A 6,556-nucleotide genomic window follows, 5' to 3' on the forward strand; every position below is an offset into this window, starting at 1 on the left:
AAGCCGTCAATTCGGTCGTCGACAGGTACCAGGAGGCCCGTAAACAGGCAGCGGCGTTCCAGCGGTTTCTCCCTCGCTGCTCTCTAGCTCTGGGGGCTGCTGGGCGAGAGCAGCCCCCTCTGGGTACCGGCTCCTCATACAGGGACGTACAAAAACAGAGTGTGGCCTCGCGTACTCCCCCTTGTCGAGACAGTGGGCCGACGCTCTAGGTCGGGGGCCTCGAAGTCTAAGCCGGATCTGCGGACCGTACTTAAGACTAAGAGGTCCTCGGCCAAAAAGTCCTGACGCCACTGGCCCACCACTTATCTGGGCGTGGTGTGGGATTCGACCACGATGCAGGCACGTATGTCCCCTGCTCGGATCGAGTCGATCCTTACCGCAGTCGCGAGAATAAGTGAAGGCCGGTCACTCACTGTTAAGCAGTTTCAGAGACTGCTGGGTCTGATGGCAGCTGCGTCCAACATGATACCTCTTGACCTGCTGTACATGAGGCCCCTACAGTTGTGGCTCAAGACCAGGGGGTTCTCCCCGAGGGGAAACCCGCTTCGCATTTCCCTCGAGGAACCATGGTTACATACGTAACCTGAGACGTTTTATACACAACTCATAAAAAAATTAAATGTGTGTATATTTATGTTGATCTAAAAAGTTCATTTTTTTGCAGGTCAGCAGTCTTTTAAATAAATCAATCTTCATGTTATGTTCATTTTACTGAGCTAACAAGGCAATCAAATTATGTAGCCAACTGAATTTTAAAAAAAATAAATCTGTGCATCAAAGTAACTTTAATAGCCTCCATCTCTTGACTTCATCAGGTGATTTCAAAAGCCAAGAAAAAAAAATGTTTTACTTTTAAAACCCTTGAAATGTAAAATCCAGATTTTTTTTTAAACTCAAGTACTTTCTGGCTAGATAGGTCAGCTTTTATTTATATCCACAGTATCTATACTTTAACTCTGCTATCATTCACTACTTTTTACACATCTAGGGAAATACATAATGAAATATATAATAGAAATACATAATATACATAATTATTTATATTCAGTATGTATACAAATATAATGTCTAAATAATATAAATGAAATATATGTTGTCTTTCATGTTACACTCTTAAAAATAAAGGTGCTTCAAAAGGTTCTTCACAGCGATGCCATAGAAGAACCATTTTTGGTTCCACAAAGAACTATTCAGTCAAAGGTTCTTTAAAGAACCTTTGACTGAATAGTTCTTTGTGGAACCAAAAATGGTTCTTCTATGGCATCGCTGTGAAGAACCTTTTGAAGCACCTTTATTTTTAAAAGTATAGACCATTTAATTGATCTGTCTGTGTATGTGTTATATATGGAGTTATGAATTGTAGTGCATGGTGAAATCTCATAAAGCAGCCCTTTAGTAAAGGACACTCTAGTGCGCACAGAATTGCTAAGACAACCAGTCAAACTGCCACCTGGTGCACATCACTGTCAAGGGCACCTGGTGGAGCAACAACAACAAATGGTGTCTCTTGATTCTTAAAAAACTTCAAAACTTTTTATGAAATTTTAAGAGGTTAGGTAAACATAGGTTTTTATGGAATGGTGAGCAGAAAATGATCCAAATTACCTGAAAGATGTCAGTGAGATAATTGCCCTGAGTTTTCATGCAAATCTGTTTTTACAGACCCAGTCTCTACAGAAAATAAAATAAAAAAATCAGTGGGACACAGTTCGTTTTTGTTTGTTATGTTGCACTTTCTGCTTGTCAATCATTTTCTTTGTTTACAGCTGACACTCCATATATGGAAAGGATGAAATTGCGGCATTTTTCTGGAGTTTGGAGTTTCCTAAAAGGAATAACAAGACAAAGAAAAATAAAGAGACAAAGCAAGATTGGACATCGGTGAAGCATTTCGTCACTGGAGGGAGATGAGAGCTTCAAAGCACTTTAAAACAAATGCAGAGTTTGCCTTGCTTAAGCTTGATAGGTAGCCTACAAATATGTCTGTAGAAAGAGGGGGCGTGTCTGAAGGCCAAGTATGATAACAATAGCCTAAATATTAGCATCCATACCAATGCACAATAACATTCTGTTTATTATAAGCATGCGTTGCAATTATGCCGTCTGCCGCTTAAAATGCTCAGTCTATTAAAAGTCATGAGGATTCTGATTGTCAGTGTTTTTATTGTTCACCTGCTGAAAAAAAAATCGTACTGAAAGTAATTCCAACCATTTCTTTCCTCTGTGCTGTGACTTTCTTGTTCTTATAGATTTAGAATCATTATTAGAACTTTAGTTGCCACTATAGTTATTGTCATTGTTATGAACAGGCCTTAATTCGGTTTTATCAAGTTTTGTGAAAGATCTAGAATGGCTAACATAGGTTGACCATCACAAATTCAACATGTAGCCATAAAAAAATGTGTACACTTCTGTGCAAAACATTTAACAAACAGATTATTTTTAGGTTTTTGTCATACATTAGGGGAACTTGAGGGGAACTGACTTCATTCATCCAAGCATCCTTTATTTCGTCATGCAAACTAGCTCTAAAAAGTGACGTTATAGGATCATTTGTTTACAGATAATTTGTTTAGTGTGGCCACTTGCAAGTGTCCAACTACATTTTAGAGCTACTGTACATTCACAAGCGATGTGTAAGATAACACACTGTATCCAAAAGATGGGCACATATTTGCATAGAAATAGGAAGCTGAACAGTAAGTTGTCTTGGTTCAGCCTCACCAAACTACTGTAGAGCTGATGCTTTGACGTGTAGAGATGATTGTGGAACTCCAAAGCCTTCACTCCTGTCAGTTGCTTGACTGTGTCCAAAATCAACTCCTTCAAGGTCCTGCAAACCATAATCTTACAGGGCCTTAAATGGAAGGCAAACCCTGACTGTTGTTGAAAAGTCTCAACAGAGGATTTACTTTGGGCTACAACTGAGAAAATTCAATTTGACACAGGATTTGATGGTCCAGTTCCAGAAGGCAATCATCAAGTTCATCACCTTCTGATAGGGGTCAGCCAGTGCAAGGGAGACATAACACTTCAACACATTATTTGTTCAGCAGAAAGAGTTTTTGAGCACTACTCTGAAGAAGCCGTTTTGGCTAAATGTTCTTTCATTGCACTTTGGTCACTAAAACACTTCTGCTGACCTCTAGTTCTTTTTGCACCTACCCCTATAGGCTATTTATCTGTACAAATTCTCGAGATAGTATATAGTCAAATACAGCAGCACATTTAGCTATTTATGTTGAGTTTACATGCAATTCATACAAAATCAATGCATGAAAAACATTTTGTCTTAATATTCACTGCACTTTCTTCTCTCTCTGTCACTACACTGCACAACTTGTATGTTTATATGATTACTGGATTTTCCGCCGTTATGTTCGGAAACAACAGACCAAGTAAACTGCCTAATAAATGCAAACTTCATAAACTCAGTTCTGACTTTCATACCAGTGAGAATCTTGTGTTAGTTTGTAGCCTGAGAGCTTCTGCTCTTCTCTCATATAGGCCACATCCTGACAGTCATTATGGCATAAAAAAAACTCAAGCAAACCCCATTACAACTAATTGCATGCATCACAACTGAGAAGACAGAGACAGACATCAAGATACATATAAGATAGAATGAGAGCCTTTTTTTTAATCTTTGAAGGCATTTCAATCCCTATTCTGTTTTACACTGTGGAATTTCTATTGCTTATGCTCTTTCCATTTTCACAGTTTATTCTTTCTTTGCTAGACGTAGTCTCTTTGCATGAACAAAAGAGTTTATTAGTGCCACTCATTAAAATTTTTTCCAACAAGAAATAACACTAACCACAACAACAATAACAAAAAGAGGTTCTATTCATAATAGCTTTTAGTTAGAATTAGAATTAGCATCAATGTATGATCACATAATCATCTTCAGACTGTCATTGTGGTTTAACTAGTCTCATAATCACTGCTGCAGACTCTTCCCTGTTCATGCATGATGATGCTTGCATGACTCCCTGATATTCTTGCATCAGATACATTGATTGTGTAAGGTCCACTGAGCTTCCTGTGATTTTCACTGTGCCATTTCTTCCCCTCAGTGTTTCTGAAGGTGGATTTGAACTCAGTGACACTGATATCCATTATTTGAGAACTGTATTACATATTAATCTAAAACAGAACACTTATTATGTTCCTTGTCATCATTTTTTAATGAATGGTAATGAAATAATGGGATTGTTAGGAGTTGAATGCCTATACATCTGCCCTTCATAAACAGCTGATTGCGTTACCCTTGACCCTTTGCTTTGATCACACCACCTTCTCTTTTGGGCAACACCAATTATACTTCTGTGATGTCAGTGATATAACAACCCAAAATACTGGGGTTATTTTGTGGTTGATCTCCATTGTAAGATAATTCAAATGCTGACAGGAAAGGAATGACAGTATAGTGAACACATGTTTGCTTTAAATAGCCACACAAAAATATTGTATATTGTATTTTTCATGTTAATGTAAAAAAGTAATTGGCTGTTATAAAACAAAATATATGTAACTTGTTTTCTCAGGGTAGAGTGATTCATGAAGTGTCAAAAGCACCTGAAGAAGCTTTTAATTCAAAAGTAGAGGTGTTGTGTGAATACATGCTATTGAACATTTGCTGCAGGGTTTCTGTGGGTCTTAAAAAGTCGTAATTCTTCCTTCCACAAATTATGGCCTTAAAAATGTCTTAAATCTGACCAGAAAGTTTTAAATTTATAAAGTCATGACATTACAAGTCAGCTTGTGCTCAAATAAAGAATAAGTATCTGTCAATGGGATAAGCAAATATGTTCCCTTTAAATTACGTTGACTTTTCCAAGCCCATTTGCAGATATTTATTCTTGTTTTAGTCACAAATTCACTTAATTTTGAACAGTTTATCAGAAAACAAGACTTTTTATCTAATGCTATTTTGTTTCTTAAGTAAATGTTTCTTGATTTAAGAATTTTTGCACTGGCAAATAAGGCACTTTTTCTATAATCTAGTGCTTGACATCAGATGCCACTTTTTTTTTTTTTTTTTTGGAAAGTAAACTTTGAACTCGAGTGTTTATGTGTGACTTTAGCTGCGGTGTGTAATCGGGTAAAAAAGTAAGGGAAAAAAGTAATGGCAATCTGTTGTTGTAAACCGTTTACATTTTCACCCCTTCTAGATCTCTATTTTAAACAGATATGCAAAGGAAAAGCTTCATGATTCACATGACATGCATGTGTAGTGAAACTGAGCACGTCAGTGGTAATAATATGCATTCTTATGAACGCTGAAAACAAGCCTGGGCGAACTGCTTCGTAATGGTGCGTGGGTGGATATCCACTGCCAGATTCACAGATTCAGTCACTCCTACCAGTGTCTCTCTCTCACCTCTTCTCTGTCTCGTTCTCTAGGTCTCTCTCTCCTTCCTCCTCAAATCAAGTCAAATCAAATCAACATAGCTTCACTGGCCTAATTATCAACAATAGGATATTACTGCAAAGCATTCGAATGGTTGCCATTAGTAACAGTAGCACAGAAATCTGATTTATTTTTTATTTTATAGTTCATATTCATAACAGGGGCCTGGGGAGTGTTGACAGAGGCAGTTAAATATAAATATGCAGGCAATAAAATTGGACTCAATTCCATTCTCATAAGATTATATGGACCATTTCTATACCATATGGGTTTATGTGATGTCCGTTTAAGTGTAGGCTAGTACTTTTGGAACAGGAGAAAACTGAGCCACTTGAATTTGTATCAGATCTTTCAAATCAAATCCATTTCAGTGAATTCATTGGCATATTTGTATAAATTGCATTCTTTGCTACTAAAGCAATTTAGTGACACGAATGAAAACCAAAACAGAGCAAAACAATATTCGGACCATTGGGAAAATTAAAGTAGGCCTACATATTGAAGTGAACTGAAATATAGTCATAATGTATGAGAGAGAGAGCGAGAGAGAGAGAGAGATCCTCACCAAATACAGGCTCAGTGATCACACTCAAGCAAAAGAAAAAGGCAGACAAAGACAAAAATGGCTTCTAAAAGAACAAAGAGTATGTGCTCACTTTCTCCTTTATTGCTATGAATTTCAGAATGCAAGAGAGAAGTACTTTGAGAGTCTTTCAACCCTCATTTCACATTTTCCAAAACTGTCAGAAAAAGATCAAATGCAGGTGTTCCAGTCATGCATCAGCATATTTGAGCTTGCCGCCCTCAGAAACCAGCCACTGTTTCACCATAGCCAAGGGTTCATGTGTAAATATTCATTAATGCTTTTAAAGCATATGATGCGATTTCAATTTTTCCTTTCTCTTTGAAGTGTTACAAGCTCTTGGTGCATAAAGAAGATCTGTAAAGTTGCAAAGACTAAAGTCTCAAATCCAAAGAGATATTCTTTATAAAAGTTAAGACAGACCCACACCTACCTAAAACGGCTCATTCTAACACGCCCCCACATGTCTACATCACAATGTGGGAAGATTTGCATAACACCGCCCAAATGTTCACACAAAGAAAGAAGGCATAACTTTTATTCACGCTGTAGTATTGTTG

This window comes from Sinocyclocheilus rhinocerous, unplaced genomic scaffold, assembly GCF_001515625.1.
Source record: "Sinocyclocheilus rhinocerous isolate Xijiao unplaced genomic scaffold, SAMN03320098_v1.1 scaffold1110, whole genome shotgun sequence".
Lineage (NCBI taxonomy): Eukaryota > Metazoa > Chordata > Actinopteri > Cypriniformes > Cyprinidae > Sinocyclocheilus > Sinocyclocheilus rhinocerous.